General features: G+C 31.8%; 1 protein-coding gene across 1 annotated transcript in view; it reads left to right on the top strand.

Annotated features, from left to right (window-relative positions):
* FAT4 (FAT atypical cadherin 4) overlaps positions 1–27,637 on the top strand; it is a 182,620-nt gene that overhangs the window by 10,172 nt on the left and 144,811 nt on the right. The window lies entirely within an intron of this gene.

Below are 27,637 nucleotides of genomic sequence, written 5' to 3'. Positions count from 1 at the left end.
ACAGACAGTGACTAATTTTAATGTGCTGAGCCAAGTTTCAGAAGATTCCTGATTTCATCTGCCTTCACGTTGTAGACTCTTCTGCCTTTGGGTAATCCTTTCTCTTCCCTCTTCAACTGAAGCATGTAATGTGCTCTGAATGGTCAGAGATCAGAGGCTGTTTCTTGAGACACAACTGGATTGTTCAATGCAGTGGGAGGGGCACATGTTGTTCTGTCTGCTGGTGGATAAGAAATCCATGTTTCATAGCATATACCAAAAGCATTCCAGATTTGGCTTTCCCTGGGGTATATTTTAGACTACTACCTCCATGCATCATTGGCATGTTTTTATATTGAACTAATTCCAATGTTGTTTTGATAATCGACTTGCAATGATATAGGTATATTCTGGAAAGCTCTTGTTTGCCATTTTCTAAGGTCTTTCTCTCCCTCTCCATCTCCATTACCTCCCTCCAAAAAAAAAAAAAAAAACCTTCTAGTGTCCCTCGGCCAAAAACACAAAATATCAAATGTGGTTTGTGATATTTGGCAGTGGCCCATATACAACATGCTTGTGAAATTGAGGCTCATGTGTTTGCTTTCTTGCTTTCTTTTCTGTTTTGAGGATATAGGAGATCTTCTTCCTTTAAAATACTCATACATTACTATTATTTTGAATCTTCAGTGCTTCTATTTTTTTATAATAGCTAGCTATGTCTGCTCTACGAGGATATAATATTTTTGAGCAGAATTCAATTTGATTTTTACATCCACAGCTCTGAAGGGGCTTCTAGGCCAACCGTCCTTTTACCAAACTCTTATTATTTTAAGTTCTTAATGTAAGTCTTATATGTCGAACTATTTGGTTTACTTAGGCCATGATTTAAATGTAATTTTGTCATGATTTAGAGTTATCCCTCCCTCAAACACATCCCCTGTCTCTTTCTCCCTATTCTGGAAATAGTTTAGAGATTTCAGTCATTTGAAAATCATATGTTTATTGAAGGCAGGCAAGTAAGTCAATCCAAAATGTAGATGAATTTGCTAAAATGTAAATCAAATTGTTATTGGTTGTTTTGTTCAATACATTGCATTTTATTAGAACACTATGGAGAGTAAGGATGAATGTCTGCTGTTATTATTAGAAGATTTATGTTGTCATGTTATTTACTCATTATACATGAAACAACCTGCTTAGCTTGATTTATTAAATAGTCCTGGCATTATAGTAGGCATGGAATTAAAATAATAATTATAATTTTTTTTTAGTAATGGGAATGATATATGTGTTACTTTTTAAATCCCAAGTAACATCAATTTGAGAAGTTGTCATTCATAGTCACTGTACTCTATTCATTTAAAAATCTGGGGAGAATTCAATATGGTGATTTTCTTTAAAAAAAATGTTTGCTAGAGTATCTTTGGAGAACAAAAGTGCTGAAATTGTAAACCAAGTTTAAGTTTCCAAGCTCTTACCACTCTTAAAATTAAAAGCAAATGTGTTTCTCCAAAGAATATTGAAAGCAGTAGTTGAGAGCTAGAATTTCATATTATTATTGGTTGTATCTTTCAAGTATAAATAATGAAGTGCTGTTTTCCTTCTGCTCAAATACAATTAATTAACCCTGATTCTGCATAGTTATAAATTACCTCTGGTTGTTTGAGGTGATTTTTTTCCCCAAATGCAGACTCTGCTGCAATGCTTTTTTTTTTTTTTTTTTTTTTTAATGTATTCATGTACACTTAGAGGATTCTGGGTTGCTTATTCAGGTTTCTGGCCAGAGTCTTAGCTGATCACATTCCTTGGGCTAGCCCAGAGAGGGTCAGTGGGCAGAGGAGAAAAATTTCATCTGCCTTCTTTTTCTTGCTCTGACACTTGGGGCAGAGGGCTGAAGACTCTGGTTCTAATACTGCTCATTCCAGTGATTTGTCCAGTTGTATACTTTCACTTACCTTTTCTCTTGTATCTTAAAAGTTTGGTTTGATTAAGAGTATCTCTGAAGGGCAGCTTTTTGGTTATAGCGACATGGTTAATCCTTCTTTTATTGCACATGTTTGTAGTCTCAGAATTGCACCTGCAGTCTTGATTATGTCAGAATAGTTGCTGTTAAGTTTGTTCCATTTTTCTAGTTCAAGAAACTATATAGACACAAAAATACTCCAAAAGCGTTTTTCTTTTAACATGTCTTATATAGAAGCACACAATTTAGGAACTTGGTTGGATCTCATTAAGGTCAGGGGCTTTCTTTTACTGATCTTGGTTATCTCAGACAGAAACTATTAGGTTACCTGATGTATCCTAGGTGCTCAGTGCATGGTTATTTAATGAGATAATGGAAGAGCCAAGGGCAGAACAATATGTGTTCTTATTCCTCAGGAATAAATCAAGAGAATGACACTGGGAGAAATGGAGAGAGTAAATTTGACCTTGATTACTAATTGAACTGAGGGCATACAAATTATCTCCTATCAGAATTATCAGAAAACTTGAAGCAGGAAAGTGGAACTTCATGGTCTGTTATGGAGCTTGGGGTTTAAATAGGTGCAAGCACCGTGTGTACCCAGGTAGCCCTCAGGCTGCAGTTCTCAAATGTTTTGGTCTCAGGACCCTTTTACTTTCTTAAAAATGATCAAGGATACTAAGGAACTTTTTGGGCTTTTTTTTTTTTTTTAAAGATGAGTTTTATCTATCAATATTTACTTGATATTGTTATTATTGATGTTTAAGCATTCAAACTGAGGAAACAAATATTTATTGACTAATTCAATTAAAAACACATTAAACCCATAACATTTTAATTTTATTTATAAAAGAAGCCTCTATTTTCCAAAAATAAAAAAAATAAAAAAAATTTTAAAAAAGAGTGAAAAGAATGGCATTATTTTATATTTCTGAGTATCTTTGGTTAAGGTATATGAAAGGGATCATTCTTCACAAAGCTACTTAGAATTGGTTAAGGGTGGGACATTTTGATATCTTATTAAGATAATTGTCATTTTTTTTGATACTACACCAGAACTTGACAAGTCGCAATTTTGTAAAACTTGCAATGTGGGATTTGAAACAACTTCGGATTCCAACTGTTAATAGTCTTGTATATAAAAATATATTGGTCTCTCTAAATTTTTGAATGAATCTTTTACTTTTGCATAAGGACCTAGAAACACCATGTGCTGATCATTTTGAAAATATTGGTTAACTCAATTATGCAGATCTTCCTAGTGTAGACACATTTCTTTATATAATATTAAAATTCACATTTGATCATTTCATCAAGGATCTTATATTACAAGAAAGTCTTTGATGTAATGGGATTCTGAAGCATTTGGTGATGGATGGAAGTTTTCCAAAATTTGAATTTTCACTTGAAAGCTTGCATTTTATTATTAACAAAATAGATTGTTAGTTGTTTTCCTTGAAGAGTGAAGATTCCTTTGTTCATTAAAAAAAGAAAAATCTGCTAAATCCCCAAGTCTAAAAAAAAGACAGTTTCTCTGTCAGTTGTTCTTTCAAGTAAAAGTGGTAGTCCATTTAAAAAGTGGCTAGTTCAGCTTGCAACCCAAACAATTGCACACTTGCTTTTTGAGAAAACCACATTGCTTTTGGTACAGAGCAATGGTTATTCGTGCTCATTTTCTATTTTGTTGCTCAAAGTATTAAAAAGATATTGAGATTTTGGATCTAGATTTAATGAAATTAACATTTTTACTGATACTTCAACTGATTTTTTTACTTTGTAAGTGAAATTTTACTTTTATTTTACTTTTTATTTTACTTTTATTGTGAGTGTGTGGCAGTAAAGAATACAACTGCTAGTATAGTATGGAGCCACTACCTTGATTTGTGCAGTTTTACCCATAATTGCTTTTACAGCATTTAGTGCAAATGTCAACACAGTGACAAAGATTAATGATATTTTGCATTATTATTAAAATAGTTTTGACCTCCCATCCCTCCCTAATGCGTTCTTGGGGTGCCAGGAGTTCATGGACAGCAATGGAAGAACCACTGATGTAAGTACCAGTCAGCAAAAAAGCCACTAGGAATTATATGTTGAAAGTGTCTTCGGAACATGAGGTGAAGGGACTATGATTCATTAAATAGTAGAAAAGAGTAGAAATTAATTTATTCCACATTGAGGTCATTGTGATCTCCAAGAGAAATCATGGAGACATTTGTAAGATTATTCTGGAAAACAAGTTTAGAAGTTTTTCTTTCTTCCACAAGATTTAGAGTAATGATTAGTGTGCCTGAGATTAAATGTTTGCATATCTTGGTGTAGTATCTCTTAGGCAGAATATAGGTAAAAGAGCTGGGTGGGCACAAAACAATAAATACATAATTTAAAAAATATGTTGAGTATTTCTATGTTCAGTCATTGTGCTAAGTGCTTTTTAATCATTTTATCCTTGGAGCCCTACCCAACCCTAGTAATATCATTCCCATTTCACAGCTGTGGAAACTAAAGCTCACAGAGTTAAAATAACTTCCTCAAGTTCTTCTAGATAGCCAGGAAAAGCCCTGCAGACCTCTAAACTCCAGAATTTGTTCTCATAGCCCCTTTCCTTTAAAGTCAGAGCAATCTGTGGTCTTAGTTAAGAGAAAGGGTCTTTGCTCTGCAGATATGAGCATATATTGAGGCTTTTAAAAAATCTTGTTTCTATTTCCCCTATTTGTTGTTAAAATATCTTTAAAAAGTATAATGATATGTTGTCTGAACCAAAGGGAAAGAAGATTGTCATCTTCCTTAAATCAGAGCCATCAGCAGTTTGAAGTACATTCCTAGGGGTCAGTGCAGTGGTACGAGTGATATGTGGATGTGTTTTTGGAGAAGGAAAGAAGGGGGAGATTGTAGGAGAGGGAGACCCAGAGACAACGGAAGGGCAGGGGTAAATGTACTGCTTCTTTTAACCTACAACACTGTATAATTTGGAAGCAGTGTCAGAATTTTAGGAGGTTGAAAAATCCATTTCTGGGTTTTCAATGATAAATCTTCTTTTCCGAAGAAATAGATGGACTCAAATGGATGGATTGTGAAGATTACATTAAAGGAAGAAAAATATTTTATTGCTTGTTCTGCTTTTGATCTTTGCAGTGATTCTTAACAACAACAACAAACTACAGTTATTTTTCAATTTTGTTTTATCCCTTTTGGTATGTTTTTAAATTCATTAAGCAAAGTACTATGAAATTAAGGACTCTAAGTTTTGAATACCAGTACAAATCATGATTATTGCCCTGTACAGTATTATTGATGGCCAGTTAAACTCATGTTGCATATTTTATGTAAGTCTTCCAGATGCTTGTGTGACCATACTGTTATGGTGATAGATTTTCACAGACATAATTTATTTCCTGATGAATTTGTGTATGTTTCTTTTTTGCCTATTTTAATTCCTAATTATTTTATTCTTTTATTGTTCCACTGAGATTTCAGGAAAGTATTTTAGAAGTGCTTTTGAAAAATATTTATGTATTTAGCAATTCATGGGATCAATCTTTCATTGCTTTATCTGCAGCTTGCCCTCTATCATCATTAGAATGAAAAGCTGTCTGAGAGCCTCATTAGTTGTGATGGGCTGCTGTGTTAGTGAGTATAGAGGACTTCATAGACCCTGAGGTGGGTCCTCTAGTCTAAGAATTAATAAATCTAGAGCTCAGGTTTTTTCAATAGTCATGAATGTTGGTATAGTGCTCCAAATTAGGAGACTATGAGTAGAAATAGGAAAATAATGACTGGGAAATTATAGTGGCCAGGATTAATTTTAAAAGTTCCTTAAAGAGTCTTGAATATAGAGTAATATAAACATTCTCTAATGACTTTTGGTGTTAAGTAATCTGTGACAAGAACAGCCAACTTTAATAATTGTTAAATAAAGAGGAAAGATATGGGGAATGTAGGCAAGTAGATAAAAAATCTATTAAGACAAATGCTCTTTTAAAAATAAATACGTGCAACTAATTTTTACATATATACATATATGTATATAATTGTGTATATATAATATATAATTATAAATAATTTTACATGTGTGTAACTAATTATATATTTACATATATAATATATATACCTGTTATTCAAAGCCTGCTGACTTTTCCCTGATCTTCCTTCACTAAAACTAAATTGGATAATAAAGTCATGATGATGAAATATAATCCATTTGACAGGTGATTTGTATGTGGTAACGAAGAACTAACTATAGGAACACAGTCTTCTTCAATTTCCAGACATAAATCCATATTTAAGAAATGATCAGTGGGTAAAAGTCAAAGAATTAAATCGCTTTAAAGAAATGTTGAGAAGCATTTACAAACCATTCTTGACTGTTTGTGGCTGGAAGCAAGTGACATTATTGTTAATTATTTGGTATAGAAGATTTGACATTTTTGAGAAATATTTTATCATTAATATATTCAAACACATATAATTGCTTACATTATGTCAAGTACTGGTGAGCACTAAACATTGCCTTGTTTTCCCAATAATTCTGGAGGTAAGAATAGTCCCTCATCATTTGCCAGATGAAAATACTGAGGCTCAGAGAGGTTAAGTTTATGGTGCTAGCATCTGGTGGAAGTAGATTTCAAATCCAGTACTCTGATCACAGAGTCTGTGTGCTTAATCCCAATAGAATACTGACTAGTGCTACCTTTTATAAATATCTGAACTCTAGTAAGTGTACAATTTTTATTCAGCAAAAAAACTTTTTCCGCCAATTATACATGATCTATCTTCAGCCATTCTCTTATTAACCATCTAATAGTTTAGAAGGTTAGGTCAAAAATCTTGGAGTCATCTTTGAATTTCCTTCTACCACTGTGTATATTCTGTCAGCTAGTCTTGTTGCTTTTCCTTTCAAAACTAATCCAAAACTAATTCTTACTTATCATATTCACTGTTTCCTTCACTGTTACCACCAAGCTCTGAGACATCATCATCCTTCCCTTGGATTATTAACAACATCCCGTTATTGGACTCTGACATCCTTTTCTACTAGTCTTCTTCCTTGCTCTCGATGCTTTGCTCATACTGGCTTCTTGTTATTCTTAGAACATGCAAGACAAACATCTGACATAGGGCTTTTGCTCCTGCTCTTTAATTTAGACATCTATTTTAATAATTTCCTCTCAAGCTTCAAGTATTTGCTCATATCTGACATTCTTCATCAGGCTTAATCTTTCTTTACTATCTTATTTATTTTTGTAACCATCTCCTCATCTTGTCTGATTCCCATTGCCCACTGCAATTTTTCGTGGTTCCCCCCACAGTATTTATCAATTTCACCAGCTTTTCTCTGTCTCCCTATACGTTAAATGTTTCAACACCCCTGGAATCAGTACCTGTAACAACTTCTTTTCCAATCTCTACTCATTTCCTTGAGGAGAACAACCAAATCTCATAAATTTAAGTAACAATATATATACACTATATTAGGTATTTGTACATGTGTATGTATGTGTGTGTGTGTATCTGTCTTCCTCCCATTAGACTGAAGTTCAGTGAGGTCAGGTATATTTATCTGCTGTGTTCACTGATATATCTCATATCAGATACTAAAACATTACTTGTCTCATAGTAGGACCCAGATAAATTTTTATTGAATGAATAAATGAATAAGCAATTGAATTGGCTTCCCTTTTTCTGTCCTTAACTCTTCCCATTTTTACTTTAGTCTAAATATAGCAGCCAGAGTGATCTTTTAGAATGCAAGCCAGATCATTTCATTTATTTGCTCAAAACCCCAGGCTTCCTATTTCACTCACAGTAAAAGCCAAATCCTTACAAGGAACCAAAAGGCCCTGTGTGACCTGCTCTTATTTGTCACTTCTCTGACCTCTTTTCTTCTTTGCTTCCCCTTTCTCAGCTTGCTTTCTAGCCACAATAAAGTCTCCAGGCGTCTTGCCTCAAGATCTTTGTGCTTGCCTGGCTTTCTCCTTTGACTAGTCACTTCTTCACTTCCTTCACATCTTTTCTCAAAGTCACCTTGCAAATGCCCTCTTCTCCCAAACCTTCCTTTTCCTTCTTTTCATTTCTCCTTAGTCCTTCTCGTAACTCATACGTTACTTCTTTATTTTGTTTATGGTCTGTCTCTCATGCTAGAATATATGTTCCATGACTCATTTTTTCATATCTCAAGCCAAATGTGAGTACTTCTTCTGAAATTAGTGAGGCTAGTTAATTAGCCAAGGAATGATTTTACTTGATACAATGACAGGGCTACAGATCTTGGTTGGCTAAGAAACTTGTAATTCAATCTCCACCAATCTTTAGTGTCTGAAGAACAGTGGGGTCACAGTGCTTAAAAGTACTCAGTAAATTTTGTTAGGTCCCTTCTATTTTTCAAAGTACATATATGCATAGAACTATTAACATTAAACCAATTTTTAAAAATGTTTTAGAATGTTATTCTTCATTTTTCTTGATTTTTCCTGACAAGTCTCTGAGGAAACATGCTGGGCATTTTTATCGTCATCTAAAATAAAAGGCACAGAGAGATCCACAACTTGTGTGAAGTCACAAACCTGGACTAGCATCCAGGTTTTTCTGACCTTATTCAACCACACTGTCCAGGCTTTGTGAGTTATGATTATTTATCCATCCATCATTTTATTGTTGTTGACGTAATTCAGTAATAGTTTCAGTCCCTCAAGGAAGTTATTTATTAATTCTGAAACTTTGTTGAAATTCTTAGTGGCTCACTTAGAAAAGCAAATTAGAATATAAGATTATTCAGAGTCTGTTACATTTTGAAAACTTATCTCTGATTTAGAAGGAGAATGTTCATCTCTCAATTTTCAGTGGTGGTTGTAAAATATTAACTATCATGTAACCGTGTTTATCTGTGAACCTATTTTTATAATATTTTTGTTAATTTAATGCAATTCTCTAAATTGAAATCAAATTGGTGTGTCCCATCTAGGAAAGGTAAAACAACAGTTTCTTCTAAAATACTTCAGATTTAACAAAACAAAAATCCTGGTAACTCAATGAGGGTGATCTAGTTTATAATTAAAACATTTCCTTGAAAAGAAATATATTTTATTAGTTTCTAAGAATTTCAAAATAAGTAAACATCCAAAGAAGGTGGGCTTTGCTCTTTTCTTGGTATACCATTCTAAAATATATAACTTATTGCTCATCAGCCAAAACAATTACTAATTATATTAGTTTATACAGCAACTTCATTCTACAATGAATTTGAAGCAGCTTACAAAAGTATATCTACAACACAAGGACAGAATAGTTAAATGAATATATAGGAAGTTAAATTAGTGTAATGAAAAAAAATTTCTGGAATATATGGTTAGCATGGAGAAATGTATAACTAAGGAAGGTAGTCTGTAGATTATATTAAGCTTTCTAAAAGTCAAATAAAGGAGAGAAATAAGATCATGCATGGAAGTCAAAGGGTCCAAAGACTAAACAAAGCCATATAGATACACATAAGAAAGTTAACATAAGAGCAGAAATACAGATTTTCAAAACAGAGCTGTAAAATGAATTTATCCCACAGATACTCAAAGAGAGATTGTATTGTAAAGTGATGGATTTGTCAATGGCACCCTCATTAGTTCAGTGATAGACTTTCAGCATCTCTTTATTTGACGTCTTTAATGTGAGTTTACAGCAAATTGTAAAAGTGCAATTCAGGCAAATTATTTATTTATGAACCAGAAGAGATTCCCTGTTGGTAAAGTGCTTTTTGTTTAGTCTAATTTCGTGGAGTGGATTAATATTTTATAATCACACAAATAATGTTCCTATTGGGGTTTTCACATTAGCATATCTGCAGCATGTGCAGAGTAAACCTGACTATAGGGATTTTGAGTAATAGTTTAGCTTAATCCAAGATGAGACTTTACTTGAATTTTTATAAAGCTATATTGCAATAGACTAAAATACTTGAACGAAATCTTTAATTTAGATTGTGAGCATTACTGGGGAATTGAATAAATTATCCTGTGAGATAACAGATTTCAATATTGAAATTATTGATATTTCAAATGTGATATATTCTCAAATATTAAAAAATATAAAAGAATAATAGCACATACAATTTTACTCTTCCCATGACAGAGTCACTAATCTCCTGAGGCCAGTAAGATAATAAACCTGCCTTGTGTAAAGGACAGAGTACTAGCATACTAGGATGGGATGGGGAGTCCAGTTTTAAATCCAGAGCAGTCATTTGCCCCTCATTTTCACATCATAAGCTGAAACAATAGTGTTTAAATTGTTCACTCGCATGACACACTGAGTTGGTGGTGGCATCCCAATTAAAATTCATTAATTTCAAATCTGTATTCAGTGTTGGTTCCAATCCAGCACTGGCCTAGAGATGTGGGGAGAGGCTAAAGGAGGCTGCAGCTTCCTCATAATATCCATCTCCACCATCATCCCCCCAAGGACATCCCAAATAAATATGGTCTTTACATTGAAATATTTTTTTTCTCTGTAAACATGATTTCAAGATGAATCCTTTGGGCCCCTGCCTCTTGCTGTTTCCCACATGCCTCCTCATCTGTCCCCCCCTTGCAAATCTCCTTCTAAACCAGTGAGATTGCTATCCTGAAAACCCTCCTTTACAGAAATTCCGGAACCATGAAAGAATATTGCCTCCCACTTACATTGTGCCCCTTCAAAATCCTTTATAAAGTCCTGAGAAATTTATTTCCTATCAGGTGCTGCATCATTTAACCTTTTAAGCATGTTATGTCTTCAAATTAAAAAAAAAATTAATTGTTGTGTTACATTGACTTATTTTTCATTTATAATGCTGGACAGTCCCAATATAAGTTTTGCTTAAAATCAGATGTATATATTTTTTATTACTTTTATAATAATTTAAATTTTGTTTATGTTAAACTGCTCCTAGTGGCACATTTGGAACAATTCAGAATAATTAAATGTTGTTTGAAATGATTTTATTGCTTTGCAGCGGAATTTTTCTTCTGCAGTAGCCACATACATGGTAGTCCTTTTTTTGGCTGCAAAAAGTTGACCCATGATCTATTTTTTAAGATAGTACATTCAATTCCCCACTAAGAAATTAAAATACTAATTAATTTGAATGACTATATGGGACAAAACAGGCTGTGTTGCAATGCCAATTTAATATTTTATTACTTTGCATAATAAAATATGAAAAATTACTTATCCATTGAGTTTGTAATTAATAACAAGAAATGAACCTTTAGTATTTCAAGTCCAGAGCCTGGCTGATTTAGACCACTTGACCCCTGCCTTGTTGGAAAATGAAGGCAGTGGGAGTGACATTTTTCTTCTTTGGAGAAGATGGTTTTGGATGGGAGGGACAACATGAGCTTGCCAAAATACCCCGGTCATACTGAACACAGATGGTTGTAGCTGATAAAGGTGTCTATTATTGTTTTTTCTTCTCAGCACTTAGTGTGTCAGTAGGTTTATGCTTACATGAAGAATTTTGCTGCTCAGCAACTAAGGGAAAAACACACTCAGACGATCCGTTTTTGTTAATGACAAAAAAAAAAAAGAAGATATTGGTAGATGGTAGATGGGTAGGGGGCAGGGTGCTGAAGTGATGGTGTTGCTACTGAGCAGTATTATGTGAGCAGGGATGGATTTCCAAGGAAGAGGTGCTTGCTTCATGTGTGTAAAATGAAATAGATTTACCTCTTGGATTATAGATTTACCTCTTGGATTGTCTCCACCTACTGCTTCTAATACTATTTGAACTAAGTGACCTAATTAAATGCATTATATTCGTAAAATAATTTGTCACACACAGGATAGAGTGAAAATTTGAAGAAGCAAACCTATGATTTAAATTTCATATTTCATTTAACTTTAATACTTCCCAGGTTTAATATTTAAACCTCTATTCTAGGATTTAATACCTATTTCATTTATGGAAGGAGTTCTAAGTTGTCCTTAATAAGGAGTATGGCCTATCGTGCATGCTGAAGCAGTAAAATAAATATAAGACTGAAAATCAGGATAGTTTTGTTCAAATTCTAACTCAATCCTTTCATGCTCTGTGACATGGAGGAAGAAACAAAACTTCTCTGAGCCACAGTGACTTCATCCTCTAAAGAGAGAGAATATTAACCACTAACCTAATTAATTGTGAGGAAAATACCCAGTGAGCATAGCAGTGCATATTTTCCTAAAGAATTTTGTGGTTTACTTTTGTTGATGCTACTCTTAGTTATTTACTTCTTGTGTGGTCCAGACAGCAATGATTTAGAAAAATGTAATCAGCTACTGGGCATGTAAATAGCTACTGTTCAAATTAGAATTGTGATGACACTTCTGATTACACTACAGAAATGGGAAAACAAAAATCATACTAAAAAAATCCTATATCCTGTTTTAACTGAAAATATTAAGGAAGTGCATTGAAAATTACTGTAGTAATTTTCTTCATTATACTATGTCAGGAAGAAAAATAGTTTTAAAATATCAGTGACTAGTTGATATTTTAGGCTGAAAGATACTACTAAACAAAGAAAGGTTATTAAATAAGAAAGGGAAATGAGTGTAGATTCAAAAATATCAATTTTGTATACAATATACTTTAAGAAAATAACAGGGCTTTATTTTATTTTAGTATAACACAAGGCTAGATGGTCATCCAATTTATAGATTGTTGGATAAGCATGTCAAATACTGAAGTCATTTTAAAAATATAAGCAGCCTACCTAGGAAAATAAATGAAAATAAAAAGTTTTTGGAAGATAAGGTAAATAATTTGTTAACAAGTATACCAGAAAATTGGCTTCAGATAGTATTTAGCCTCTAAGACTTGTATTTCAATTTAATTGTGTATTTGAAACATTTAAAAGAGACAGAACTTTCATCACCTAATGTGTGATTATTATGTTTTATTTCTTAGAAAACTTATCTTAAAACTTTCTATTCTACTTGTGCTTTTCTTAGTAAATGCTCTAATGGAGGCAATAAAATAAGGTTCTACACAGCAAATGGACACAGAACAGACAACGGGCGGGGTGGGGGGAGGGGAGAGAAATAAATTTTAAAAAATAAGGTTCTGTTCTTTTAATGTCTTTACATTGTTATCAAGACACTTATATAGGAAAAACTAAAAATGTATTATGATTATGAAGACAAATGAATTTAAGCAGAACTGGTATGATAGGAGGAAACTAGTTTTTGTTGATTTCCAACTTAAGTACCATATACTGTACTACATACTTAGGAATATTTAATTCTCTCAATAATTCTATAAGGTAAGTAATTGTAAAATTTCCATTTTAAAGTTGGCCTATTAGATACGATGGTTATTTTGGAAAATTTAGTTTGTGGTAGGGCTATGTTTGAGTTTGGTGTGATTCTTTCTTCTTTCTACCATACTTCAATACTCTTTACTTTTTATAAGCCAAAGACTGATGAAGTAATAGAGGTTAGAGATAAAAGGAAAAATGCACACATATAAAAGAAAGTATTTCCTTGAAAAGTGCTTGACCTATATTACAATCAATTTTACTTTTTTGACTCATAGTGAATGTTCACATTTTTTAACAACTAGAAAATATAATTGAACAATATTTTTTGAAAGAGTTAGTAACCTTTCTTCAATCAGTAATCACATTAAATTAACCATTAACCAACAACATTAACAGAAACATGCTTAGAAAATACAGAAATTTTATATTTGCTAGAGTTGACTATATAATGAACTATAATGAATTAGATAATATTAAAATAAGTTTTGAAAAGGGCATCTCTATCATTGCATTGACATAGCTAAACATTTCCATTTCTCCTAATTAAATACTTAAAATAGATTACTTTATATTCACTTTCAATGATGACTTTGGGAGAATGAGAAAATAGAATGTTTAAATTTAACTTGATAACTCATAATTAGTATGAATTTAATAATGGAAGAAGGAATTATGTGTCACCTACACTTATAAACTACATTTACATGTTACAATACAGTTACAACACAGCACATATTTATATGCAGGTTGTTTACATTAGTGTTATGGCATGTAAAATTCCCTTCCTAGAGAGCAGGTGGTAAGGAAAAAAAAGTTAAATTCAAATCTAGGAAACCACGGGAGAGAAATAAAACTTCATTTTTAGGAAGGCTGCTTGGTGCACTGGAAAGAGCAATAACTTTTAATTTAGAGAGACTTGAGTTCAAATCAGGACTTTGGGGGAGTTGTCTAATATCTCAGAGTATCAGTTACCTCTTTTTTGAAATGTTTCAGAGAGCTGCTTATAAATAAATGCACCTAGGATCTTCATGGAAAATAAATATTAGTTCAGTTCTTTCCCATCTTTCCATTTGCAGAGATAATAATTTTGTTCTTTGATGATCAGGCAAGATAACAAGGATACATTATTGAAAACTGTATAAATGACATCTTAGCATTTTACTACTGTCTTTAGGTGAGGACAAATTTGAGAGTTTCTAAGGGTGTTTCCCGATAGGGAATTAAATCTACTTAAGAATTCTAGCTTTCTTCTAAATTGCCAAATGACATGGAAACAATAGGGATGAAACCTTTTTCGTGTCTATTTGCCTTGTGTTTTTTCACCTTGCTAAAATCTTGGTCCTGAGACTTATCATGCAGGCATTGCCAAGGGTTTCAAAATTAGAAAGAACAGCTGCTATTTCCTTGTTATTTTTTTATTGTGAATAATTTATTTTCCTGTGTATTGCCTCCCATCCTCATTGTTCACTCCAATATTCAAAATGCCAGACACAGTGTTGAGTACTGGGTATTTTCAAATTTGAGTAGTCCAGATCCATGCCCTCAAGAGGCCAATAGTCTAATAGAAAGACAAACATCACATAAACCATCACCTCAGGATTGAAAAGATTGCTATGATTTTAAAAAGGTGCTTATATTGTACATAGGAAAGGAATCGGAGGAATTTCCACCAGTCAGATTATTGTAACAAGTTAAATTATCTACTTGCTTAAGCATTTATTTTTTGTAAGTAATGAGTTTTTATATTTTAGACTATTTAAAGTGAAATCGTTTTCTTGGTCTGTAAAACAATACTAACATTTACACTTTTCCTGGTATTAAAATATTTGATACTGAAATATCACTATGTAATCAAATAGAGTATGATTTAAAGCTTTGCCCAATAGTTAACTCTAGTGCACCTTGGTTCAAGGCTGCTTTCAGAAACTTTCTGCCTTCCTTTTCCTTCCTGTTTGAACACAGGTCCATTGGTCCATTCTTCACTGCTAGCAGCTCTGTCTTTAAAAGGTTCCTTTGCCTTAAGATGCCTTGATGCATGTTTATATTTGATAACATGTTTGTGCATTTTGGTCAGGGACTGTATGTAATCATCTGTCTTCAATATTATTTCTATCTCTAGGAATAGCTATTAAACAATCAAATAACTGTTTAATAATTTTTGAATAATAATAGAAACCACCCCTAAAACAATGCAAACTAACATTAAGAACAAAGTATATGCTTATTTAGTTCAAAGTTCAAAACAATGCTATGGAATAAATATTGTTGTTATTACCATCTAACAAATGAGAAAACCAAGACTTAAGAAGGGATAAATTTATCCCATTTTTTTCCCTATAGTTAGAATGATATAAAATCAGGATTTAAGCCCTGGCTTTAACTCCAAAACTCATCCTTAACTATAGCACATTCTGTGTGTAATTTCTGATAAAGATATAGGTTTGGAAAATGTGTATGTATATGATACATATTTGTATAATTTTATATGTGCACAAAGGATAGATGGTTTTAAAAATTCACATCAAGTCCTTTTTGGCATTTATTTATAATAAATAGTTTGAATATAGAAGTAGAAATTTTAGCAAATGAATCTGGAAAATATTCTTTAAAATATTACTGACTCATATTATGAGAATTTAAGAACTTATTGTCTTCCACTTATTTTTTTTTGGAAGGACTTTCATCATTTGTAATTGGTAGATATTCAATTTAAGCAAAATTTAAACTTAAATATTTCAGTTTTCATATGGTAATATATTGTAGTTTGTTTTCATAAGTTAATGTACTTAATTCTTTATGCAGATGCATATTTAAAATGCAGATTATTTTTCAGAATATTTAAGGAATGTCCCTGGAACAAGAAATTTTAAAGAGTCCCTGAAGTGATTCTGATGCAATTGGCTCATGGACCACATTGTAAGGAAACACTCTTCTTTAATAGGCTGGGTTTAAATAGAAAATTAATAACACATTTGAAAATTTGGACACACATCTCTGAAGTAGAATATGTGAGGGTCAACACAATTGATAGTTACCTTTTCTAATTGTTACAGTACTATAACAATTTGGTATCAGTTGACAAGCTATTGAAAGTATCTGTAGCAATTAGTGACATAGTAAAATGTAGAAGTCCAATTTAAAAAAATGTACACTGTCCAATTAAAAAAATGTACACTGTCCTGTTTACTGATTAACTTAGCTCTTATATATGCATTATATAAAATATATATTATTTATTTATATTATTTCAGAATCATTTCACTGCCTTCCTTGAAATTACATTTAAAAGGATGTTTTCTTTCTTTCTACATTTATCATATACATAGAAAGAAGGTAATAGATTTTTGTTAATGTAAGTCACATATTTCCCCTATAATTTTTTTTTGTACTGCACATTTTAAATTATTAAAGCAACTTAGGAACATCAATATTTCAGAAAAGTGTACAAGAATAAAGAACAATAAAAAAGGCTATGAAGTGTATAGAGTACAAGAGATGACTTTATGAGTTATCCCTAAGGTAGTATATTTAAAAGGAGTTAAAATAAGGATTTTTGCTTGGAATGGAATTCATAAGATGTTTAAAAAAGAATGTATGAGAGGGCCTGAGACCGTGGGTATGTAAGACTTTATGCTAATTCTAGGGTTTTATATGTCACAGTAAATGATATATTAGAGCTTCTACTGACCTAAGTCCCTGAATTTTCATATTGTAATGATTGTCCATATTGTTTTCTACAGTTGAAGAATTACTATTATTATAGAGTTTCAAAATGTTTTCTATTTCTGAAGTTGTCTTAGAAGTGAAATCATGGGAGCTACGGTAATGTCCACTCATGAGAAACTTGATCAATGATGAATAGTACATTTTTCAGTTGTTGGGATTCATCATGTGCTCAATATATTTTTTTAAAGTTCATTGATATCGTATTGTGCAATGTCTTTTAAAAAAGCATTTTATATTTATAAATAAGAATATTTTTACCTTCAGCATTCAAGATAAAATCAGTAACTATAAATATAACATTCTAGATTTAATAGAGTAAGAGAAAACTTCTAAAAATTGTAATTTAACATAATTGAAACACATGCCTAGTCATCTGGAGCTATGTGCATAATATAAAGACATTTGGCATTTTAAATAAAGGATTTTGAATTAAATCAGATTTCTTTTGTGTCTTCCAAAAGCATTGATTGATTGAGAATGTGTGTGGCTTTCCATCATATATAAAAGATTAATGATTGCCTAAATGTCTTTTCTTTTCTTCTTTTAATAAAATGTATACATACACCTAAACAAAATGAAGCCTTTGAGGGTCAGTGAACCTAGGTGACAGTAAATAGCCCCAAGTGTTTTGGTTCCACAATTCATCACATGATTCAAAATTTACATTTTTCCAAAGTTTAATGTGATACTTGGGATTATTGAATATTTGTTGGGTGAAGGCAGGAAGGAAGGAAGGAAGGAGGGAGGGAGGGAGGGAAGGACTGATTGAACAAATGAATGAATGAATTTGTGATGTTCTGAATAGTACATATTTGTGTGTTTTATGATATACATTAAAGTTACATGGATTATAGTTAACAGGAATGTTGTAATATTCTTGTATCAGTGTTAAAGAAAGTACTAGAGCAATGCTAAGGGTCAATAATGTATGGTTTTGTGTGTTTTTTTCCTCTATTGGCCTAAGGATCACATTCTAAAATTTACTGAGGCAATGACAGTACAACTCTCAGGTGAAACTGATGGCCACTGAGTGTACACCTTGGGTGGAGTGTATAAGGCATGCAACTGTGTAATACAGTGAACCATGTAGGGGATGATGGACTGTGGTGAACATACAATATGAGAGCATTCTCTCCTGAACCATAACAAAGACCAATACTAATATGTGCTGTTAATAATACAGTAGTTTATGGAAAAATTCCCCAAATGTAAGCTATGGATCATAGTTGGCAATAATATTTTAAAGATGTTCTTTCATAATTTGTAAGAAATGTGCCACAACAATTCAAGGTGTTGACAGTGGAGTGATGTGTGGGAATTCTACAAGTAATGTATGATTTTTTGTAAAGTCACAGTTGTGTTTATAAAATGTAATCTAAATCAATTCTAATTTGTGATTTCAAAATTCTGAAAAAAAACAACATATTTGCTGATGTTGAATTAAGCAGATGTTATATTACTAATTTGAAATAATTAAAAAAATATTTTGGAGAGTAGAAGTTTTTGTTAAGTTCAAATAATTCTAAATGTTTTGCTGCAAGTGATTAGAAAATATTCCATGATGTGAAATATGAACTTGCTATTGTTATTATTATAATAATTATTGGTATTTTAATTTTTCAATATAAACTATTTTTTTTGAGATAACATTATATAACTAAAATTGTACATTTAATATATTTGCCAAAATAAAAAAATAGAGTTAATTCTTCAGTGGACTATTTTTATGTAAAACATTCATGCAGAGTGATCACTAGGGAAATACACTATTATTTCTTCCCCAGGACACATGATAATCTCCATAGCCAAACAAATTATTTGTTTTATTTATACCTACATGCATATATTTTTATTTATATCTATATCTATATCAGGGCAAAAGAATATCAGCAATGAAAAAAAAAATTTAATGACCAACAATAAAACTCTGAAAACCCAATGTGAAAATGATTGAATTTAAACTATTAGCTCTTTATTGCCTAATAAGAGCTCCCTTTCCGTAACTGATATTTACATATTCCTAATAAAAAATAAAACCGCATATTTCAGAAATACCTTGTTGCATGTGCATAAACTGTCTTATAAAGTTTAAAATTATTAAATGTAGTTTATCATATGAAAAACATCAATAGATTCACCAGTAATTATAATTGTAGTTCAATATTTTAGTTATATTGATTATCATTCTATCATTCTTAAAAGAATATGAGAATCCTGAGTTCCTTTTTTATTATATTTGTATTGGAAATACATTGATCTGGTGCAAAATATATAATTAAAATTATCTTAAATATAAATAATTTTAAAAATATTAATTGAGTCCTACCTAGAGCAAATGCATTTTAAGAGTAAGCATCCAATCAAAATAATATTTAGAGAATTTATTAAATTATAACCTAATATATATGTTTTGTAACTTTGCAATGTGCTGCAGGTTTCAAAGTAAATATAGCTAAATTTAAAACAACAAAGTAAAATTGGATTTTTAACATTGAGAACATGCAGGATGTGTATCATATATATTCAGAACAGAATTTTTAATTTGAGCTTATAACTTTTTATGTGCAAAAGGGTCTTCTTCTTTTTTAACATTAAAGTAAGAATCCAGGTTTCTGTGTTTTTACTTTTTATGACTTGTGTTATATTTCTGGCTGCTAAATTTCATCTGTCTCCATTAGATTTTAAAAATGTCCTCAGTATGACTGAATGATGACCGTATTATCTTTTTGGTGTTTCTGCTTCCTGTATCAGGCAATATATTTTAATCTGTAGTATAAATCTTTTCCTTATGCTTGCACAATATTTCTTTTCCTAAGAAATCTATTTAGACTGCTGCAACAAGTAGCAAGGGCAATGTCCAAGATTTGTAAGTTAAATTGTTTCACTATTATACACACAGGCATTCATTTATTTCCCATTCATTCAACAGCTGTGATGAGTTCTCTTATAATAACTTATATTCTGTTCATATTTTAAATTCAATAATCACAAGTTTGCCACTATGTTTTATTTTAAATTGGACTTTAATTTGTTTCCTAATATTGTATTATTAATATTCTTAATAATTTTCTCTTAGACTTTTAAATATAATTTTTATTTCTGTTTGAATATTGAATATTTAATATTTGAGGAACTTCACTGCTAAGAAAATAATTTAAAAATATATTGACCTTGCTCTGACAGAAAATCTATTATAAGAAGAGATTTTCTTTTCTAAGAAGATGTATGATCTATCTTAGAAAAGAAAATCTCATCTATATATATATATTTATGGTGGACTAAAAGAAATAGATAAAAAATTGTGGGAAGCAACACAAAAAAAGTTAGTTAACTATGTTATTCATTAGGTTAATTTGAAAGAATTTCATGAAGAAAAGTGTCTTCTTGGATTTACATTAATTGCTAAACAAAATGAACAGAGAGAAAACACAATACATTCATGCCTCAACGATAATGTAACATTGAATTACAGTTCCTTGCATTTCTAACTGTCCCATCCACCTGAGCAGGACTTCATTATGCCTGCTTTATCTCACCATTTCTGGGTCTTCGTTGTCTGAAGTGGTGCCTGTGACATGGCAAGGCTCAGTAAATGTTGGAGGAAGGGATGCATTGAAGTTGATTGTATGAATGAACGGGTTTTGCTCCTTTGTTTTTAATTGTCATTTTCAGATTATTTCCCTCTTAATCCTTTAGAAGATAAATGTATAATTCTGCCTCAGTGTCAATTGCTAATATAAAGAAAACATGTTTGTTTAATGTTCTCTAGTACTTTCTTTTACATATTGTAGGCAATTAACAAGTGTTTGTGTAATTGGTGGATTGGATGAATGTAGTGTCCTCTGGAGGGAAGAGTGATATAGCAGGGCACTCTCCTGCTTGTTCACCACAGTGTCTTTTAAATTCATGAACAATGAAAATAAAATTGCTGTACTAGAAAAATAGTGGGCAGTTAGCAATGTGGTAAATTTGCTTTTTCTGTGCTTTCGGTTTGGGGACTTTACATCTGAAATGTCACCAGTGTACTTCAGTTTATTCCCTTATTAACCTCTTATTTAAGGTCACAGAGAAATGCCTAAAGACCTCTTAGGAGACATTGAAAAATGAAAGGGAAAAGTAGTGATAATGATATATCTTTTGTTCCTTTTAGAAAATTTTTTATTTTTCTTTGAGATTGCGTTTTTATCATCATTTAAAGTTAGCTACTCTTATAAATTACCTTTGATACCGCAACAAGAAAAATGATACCTACATGATGTTGTTTTTCCTTGATTTTCTTATTAGCAGAGGAAAGCACAACTATTTTTTCCTTATCTCTGGAGTCTATAGCCAGAGTATAGTAGCACTTAATGATTTTTCTTCAATCTAAATATTGCTCTGGTGTGCATTAATGTACTTTGATTTGCATTTGCATGTTGGAATTTCTTTTGGGTTTATAGTTTAATTAGATTGAATTCAAAGTTTTTAGGGTTGCAGTTTACATAAATTTCCTTTGTAGCTATAGCGGGGGTTACATATTTATCCTTAATGTGGTATATTACCACATCTATATTTTAAGGGAATATATACATTCAATACTTTAAATATTAACCAAACAGATTTTCCAACTTCCCAGCCAGAGTAGTGTCACAGTTCAGCCAAGCCATCGTTATCTGTGTGAGATTAATCTTTCAGAAAAGGCAATGACGGTTTTCTTATTTAATTTGCTTTCAACAAGACTCCTTAAAAAAAAAATTAGGTAATGCTCTTAGAAGCTCATTAGACTTTGAAGGTTATTCACTTTGTTAGTCCAAACACTAAAACAGTGTCTTTTAACTCTGATTAGTGACACTTTAATAAAGTCATTTGAAGTTCAGTGGACTGAAGTTTCCAACTTATCTGATGTTTCTATGGTCACAGCAAAGCAACCTGTATTGAAGCTTGTATACAATCTTTTAAATGCAAATCTTGAAAAACTGTGTAATATTGAATATCTGACTTTAACGCTTACTGAAGAAAGTGAGGGATTAAAATAAAAGTGTTAACAGTGTTTTCCTTTACTGCTTTGCAAGTTGGGGTACAGTAAGAGTGGGAAATAGAAGAGTTGCCACTTGACTAAACATGGGTCTTTATGGATAAAAAGTTTGCAGATAAAACTTTTATGGCTGTCTTCGTTGTCATCATCGTCTTCTTCTTCTTCTTCTTCTTCTTCTTCTTCTTCTTCTTCTTCTTCTTCTTCTTCTTCTTCTTCTTCTTCTTCGTTTGACAAACCAATGAGCACAAAATCTCATTTTCTTCCAGATGACCAGATAATATGGATAATGGAAACTATTGAATTGAAAATTTCTTAGCCTATAGATCTCTGAAATTTTTTCAGAAAAAATAAAGGAAGAGTATGTCTAATTAGCTATAATTAAATCATGCATGGTAAACTAACTTTGGAGGAATTAATGCATTTTGTATTGGATTGCAACTTGAGTGAACATTTACAACACATGAGAATGGAAAGGATGAAAAATTATGGTTGTCCTTTGGTTCACATGAAGCTAGGGAGGCAGGTCATTGACTTGATTTCATGGGAAGACTTACTCTAGCTTGCTCGCATATGCAGAGGCTGAGCAACCTGGTATTGACAGCCACAGTTTGGGAGGGGAACTTGCAGCAGCATTGTGCCATGGTTTGTTGAGGAAAAACAAGGGAAGATTTAAACAAAGCTTTGAATAGAAACAGTAGGCCTTGTGTCTAGAGGCAGACTGACTTTTCCTTTTTATTGCTTCATGAAAGTATTACCCTTTGTGCTAAATAAGGTCTAACCTATGGTGGAAGAAATGTTTAAGTTACCATTCAGTGACTCTGGGAGTGGAAATAAGGTGGATCAGTTGACTGCAAATCTCATGTGAAAGCATGAGTCTGAGAGGTAGACTCAGTGTTAGTCAAGGTACAAATGCTCAGACATACTATTTAGGCTTGTTTTTCCAAAACCAAGTGAATAGTTTTTGATTTTATATATCTTAATATCAGAGAATTTGGGTATTTGTGTATACTCAATCACATAGGAAAATAGGACTCAGCATTTAGTTATTGCCTAAGTGAAGTTTTAAAACGCTGTTTTGTTTTTTTTTTCTTTTTTAAATCAATTTAGTTAATCCATGGATGTTTTTAATGAATTAATTGTATGGAAACCCAACAGAAATTTTACATTTAGGCAGTATTTGATATGAAGAATAGGAATATGTTCATTGGGATCTAATAAATGCTTATAAAATTGGGTTGTGTTTAACAACTGAGAATATCAACAATTTATGACAACATAGTGAAAAAACTAGTGTTAACAGCGAATATAGAACTTTGTTTCAATTTAATGAATGGTAACATATATTGTGCAATGACAGAAATGAATATATACTTTTAATGAAGCAGTTTTCTGAAACTGATAAAAGAGTCTATTATTCAGGTTTTTTTGAGTGGTATCTTGCGAGGAGAACTGATAGGATATGCTTTACTTCTGAGTCCTATTGCTTTAATTAAACATTAAATGCAAATAAATTTTTAATCATATAAACTATATATTATATACATACATTATACATATAACATATAGTATATGTTATATGTATATTTGAGTCATATGAACTAAACTACATATTTATATGTTTTATAAAGATACATATAGATACATAGATTGATCAAATAATGGCATTAATTAGAAATGATACAGCAAAGGTAAAAGAAGAAAGATAAGGGAAGCAAGTTTAGAATATTCATAAATATTTTTATTATTGAAAGTAAATGTCATTAATACTTCCACTGGGAAAAATAGTCATTTTTCTAGGACCACCTCTCTTTTATCAGTAATTCTTTCAGTTTGTTGACATTTCAAGAGATACTGCTAACTTAACTAAAAATATTAATTTTATAGAAGAATTTACTAGTTTATTTTAATATATATTTGATATACAATATTTAGATATTATACATCAAAAATATATAGCATGAATATACATCAAAAGAGTACTAATAAGAAATTATAATTTGTGAGCATGCTCACTTTGTTTTTTCTCCATTGGAGATTGAATCCATTGTTTGCCAGCTTAAAATAATTATATATACATATTTTAAATCCATATAGCTTACTTAAAATGCCAAGGTGATTCTAATATATAAGTTGTAAAATTTGAAAACACACAAAACTTTATAATCATTGAAGCTCTGTGATAGATGATTGATATTAACTGACATTTTAATTTGAGCTATAGCCAATTCATTTACCCATTTTAAGGGAATTTATCAGATTGTAAGAGTTAACACTTTTATCAAAATAATCATACTTATAGTATATAAGAGCCAAAACTCCTGCATCAGATATATGGGATTTCTAGAGCTGAGAAGAATTACTACATAACAATGATAAATTAGCTAGAAAGAGCATGGGTTTTGGAGCCAGAGGGCCCAGGTTCAAATTGTACCTTATTCAGCAACTGAACTAGCTTTTTGATGTTGAGAAAGTAGCAAAATATTTTTGATGCCACTATGAAATAATGAAATTAATACCTATCTTAATTGGTTATTGTATGTCTTTAATTAGGTAATATAGACAAAACTTCTAATACAGTAGTTTATATATTAGAAAGCTACATTCTAAAAGCCATAAGTACTTATTAATTGTAACATATTCTTTGATATTATAAAATGGCCTCTAAATACATAATTTAAGAGTCTAGAGAGCATCACGACAAAGTAGCAAAATGCCCTAAAACTGCAATAGAATAAAGCTCCATGTCTAAGCTATCTACTTCCGGAAGATAAGACACACTTTCTGTCCTCATTTGTCTTGCTTTAATGTATTCCCAGTGTTGAACCCAGAGTCTGACACCTAGAATCCAATCAATAATGATTTATTAAGTGAATAAACACCAAAAGATTAAGGGTAGGAAAAATTAATGTGAAAATTATACTCTTATCCAAGATAATGCACTAGAGGGGAGGGGGCTGCTTTTTTATCATATGGATACCTAAAGCAGTAATCCTGGAGAAGACATGGATGATCTAACTAAAAATTCAAACCATATAATATGGTCCACATGGGTAATTTCGGCCAGAATGCTGTTGATAAAGCTATATTGTACTTATGATTTAAGCAAGGCGCTTTTTCCCCCCAAACGAGTATGCTGAGTTTACTATAAATTTCAGGTAATTTATTTTAAAATTATCATTTACAAACATAGTTTACAATGCTAAAGATTATGGAGGCATCTGGGAGTTCTATTTCAGTAATTCTCGGAAAAATAACAGCTATTTTCCAAAAGTCCAACCAAATTCAGGAAGAATGTTAATAGCTAAAATAAATCTATCTTATAAGAAGTAATGCAACTATATATTGGATATAGTATATATAGTTTGGGTTGTTACAACAAAAATACAAGAGTACTGAAAAAATGACATAACTTATTCTGAGGGCCTTAGAAAAGTATTAAGAATATGAAAAATTAGGGCTTCTAAATCTAAGCAAGAAAATGAAAACCCATTTCTGCCGAAGTTTATAAAGTTAAATATTACTTGAAGTGGCATTTGTTCAGAATTCCCCAGTATGTTAAATATAATGGCTAAAACTTGGAGATTGAAAGAGATGAATTTAGGAAAAATAATATACAATATTCTGTATATTTACTATATTAATTGCATAAGTTATGACTTGACTTTTCACCAATATAACAAGAGGAGAAAAGGGATTGAAAGTGTAAATTAAAAGAGGTTTAAATTAAATTACTTTGTGAATAGCTTTCACACCCTTCCACAAATGGCCCTGTGCTTTCACCATCAAAAATGGAATAAAGTTCCTACTTAGACAGATTCAAGGTGACTTAAGCCAGCAAATAACACAAGTGGAATTATGTATTTAACACATAACATGGCATTATATATATATATACCCAATTTTATACTTTTAAATGTATCAGCCATGCATTTTGGAATAGAATAATGAATTCATTTACAATATTGTCATTTTACTTGAAATTTAGATTTATACATAAATTAGGATCAAATTATATTAAGATGCACTAAATTTCATTTCAGAAAAAAAATAACTAATTTTTACGAGGGAAAGACAAATACTGATTAAAATCTGACTTATACAGTCCATGATGCTTTCATAGGGTTCTAAACTGGTATGACATTTCAGATACATATTGAATTAATTTACTGGGTAAGTTAAATTGTTTTGTAACTACAGTATGTTTTTCATGTGTGAATTCATTAATTTAAATTAAATTTGCATTCAGTAACTTTTTTCATATAATAGAGCCTAGTTAATTGATACTGCATAAAAATGCACATTTCACATTAATAAGTGAATAATTTATATTATCATAGTTCCACATTCTTGCAGGAATGTAAAGGAACAGTAAATTTTAATTTCAGCCATTCAATTCATATGTGTTAGTGTCAGTTGAATGCTGAAGTAGTTTGGTTGTGTTTATATTTGGTCACAGTCAGTTATCCTTTTTTCTCCCCAAGTTGAGAAAGTTGAAGTTTTCTCTCTATTTGGGAATCATTGTTTCAAAAACAATGAGAAAACCATAGGTTTTGATTGAGACCCTACATTGCTATGATTTTATCTTTATTTTCCAGCAAAAAAAAAAATCAAAACTTCATCCTACTTATTTAGATGATTTTTTCAGAGTCATGCCACTTAATGTTGATTTTTTAAAACTCAGTTTCAATGACTTATTTTCTTGTACAAACAAAAAGAATCCTGTTTCGTCTTTGTAAGTTCTTTGAAAAACGAGGAAGGAAGTGTATGTTGTATAGCCACTATTTCGAGTTGGTAGTTGTTGCTTTTGTTTACTGTATTTTTCATTCAGTACGAATGTTCTATCTATAACAAGCTTTGGAGAAGCACCTTTGTCCCCAGATCTGGTCTCCAGGAAGGCTTGGATCCTTACAAGTTTGGAGAAATGGGTCCTGGCTGTCGTCCACAGGAAAACAGCAAGTTTACAGAGCTCCTGCTGATTTTCTTGAAAGTCCTCCTTCTTCGTGCACTGCAATGAGCCATTTAATGCTCCTTGGGACAGACACTAAGAAAGATTTCTGAGGAGTCTATTCATCTTTCCCAGTCAGGCAGCCCATGATATTCAAAGAAAAGTTTCTGACCCTTAAGACAAGATAGTATGTCACAATCCCAAAGATAATTGGAGTGAAAGGATCCTTAAATTATTATCTTTTTAAAGATTTATTTATTTATCACTCCCCCCCCCCCCTTTCCACTGGCTTGCTGTCTGTTCTCTGTGTCCATTTGCTGCACGTTCTTCTGTGTCTACTTGTCTCCCTTTGGTGCGTCATCTTGCTGCCAGCTTTCTGCAGCTGCCAGTCATCAGCTTCCCTGCAGGCACGGGCCGTCAGCTCTCCACTGGTGCGGGCAAGCCTGCCTTCCCAAGGAGGCCCTGGGATGCAAACCCAGGGCCTCCCATATGGTAGACGGGAGCCCAACTGATTGAGCCACATCTGCTTCCCCTTAAATTATTTTTATTTGTGGAATTGAATCATGCAGTTATTGACTGAGGGTTCTCTGTAGAATATTTCTGACTCCTAGACTTTAATCCTTCAGCAGCCAACCAGAGCCAGCACTTGGTGGGCATTCTGTTGATCAGCTGCTGTGATTGATTGGTTGGATAGACATAAACCTTTTGTATTTTTTTCTTTGTTTTTTACTTTTAATCCATAT

This window comes from Dasypus novemcinctus, chromosome 1 (assembly GCF_030445035.2).
Source record: "Dasypus novemcinctus isolate mDasNov1 chromosome 1, mDasNov1.1.hap2, whole genome shotgun sequence".
NCBI classification, from domain to species: Eukaryota; Metazoa; Chordata; class Mammalia; order Cingulata; family Dasypodidae; genus Dasypus; species Dasypus novemcinctus.
Note: the sequence above shows the minus strand (reverse complement) of the source record. Positions and strands in the feature narration are given on the sequence as shown.